Here is a 943-nt window from a genome sequence, read left to right as displayed (position 1 = left end):
GGGGGGGGGGGGCACCAGCCCTACCAATAGCATCAGTGTCAGCCGTTGGGGGGGCACCCCCTACCATTCGCCTATGGGAAGTGCTACACACACATTTACTTCTGTGCTACACACAGCAGCGCTAACACTTATGCTGTTAAGCCATGTTCTCATCCAGTAAAATTTCATGGTAAGCACTAGCCTGAATCAAACCCTCCAGCCTTCAGGGGGGTTCAAAGCCTAAACCCAGATCTGCACCTAAGCTTCCCAGCAGGACCCTAGCTTTGTCACAGGCTGGATACCAAGCCCACTGTAACACTGAAATGAACTGAGAAGATGTCAAAAAAGCAGGGTGCACAGGCTGTGGCCTTAAGTAACTATGCAGCTTACTCAAGAAATTTAATGTTTTCTATTTAAAAATCCTCTAAGGATAAATCCTGAAATCTGTACTCCTTTGCTCTCAGCCAAGTGATTTGTTGAATATAAGTGAGCTTCTCCCTGTGGTGACAGAAATTATCATTTAAAGATGCTCCCTATCAGGAGACTGAAGGAGTTGGGTATTGGGAGATGGTTAGTGACTAGTTAGGTTAGTCAGTGAGAGAGATACAAAGGGTCTGTAGAGGTAGTTTGCTCCACAACGAAAGTTTCTTCTCATTCATGCATGCCTGTCAATGCCCAGTGATCACTAACCCCTGCTCCTATCAAGACCTGGGCTAATGCAGCAGACTAAGCTACATCAAGAAGTGTTCCAAGCATGAGTTATATTGAGGGCCAAGATCAGTTGCATCATTCAAACCAAACTTTGATCCCCTCCCTGGCTTCCAGGGGAATAAAAAGGACATGACATATGGCTGTTTTTTCCATGGGAATTTTCGAAGTCCAAGGGAATTAGATACCAAAATGTCCCTTAGGCCACTTAGAGCATTAATATAGAAAAGGCAAACACACACACACACACACACAC

At 45.3% G+C, this 943-nt stretch overlaps 1 protein-coding gene across 1 annotated transcript in view; it reads right to left on the bottom strand.

Moving 5' to 3' along the window:
• ZNF488 (zinc finger protein 488) overlaps positions 1–943 on the bottom strand; it is a 14,525-nt gene that overhangs the window by 1,799 nt on the left and 11,783 nt on the right. The gene's annotated exons all lie outside the window — the stretch shown is intronic.

Source organism: Gavialis gangeticus, unplaced genomic scaffold, assembly GCF_001723915.1.
Source record: "Gavialis gangeticus isolate Ggan-Ray unplaced genomic scaffold, GavGan_comp1, whole genome shotgun sequence".
Lineage (NCBI taxonomy): Eukaryota > Metazoa > Chordata > Crocodylia > Gavialidae > Gavialis > Gavialis gangeticus.
Note: the sequence above shows the minus strand (reverse complement) of the source record. Positions and strands in the feature narration are given on the sequence as shown.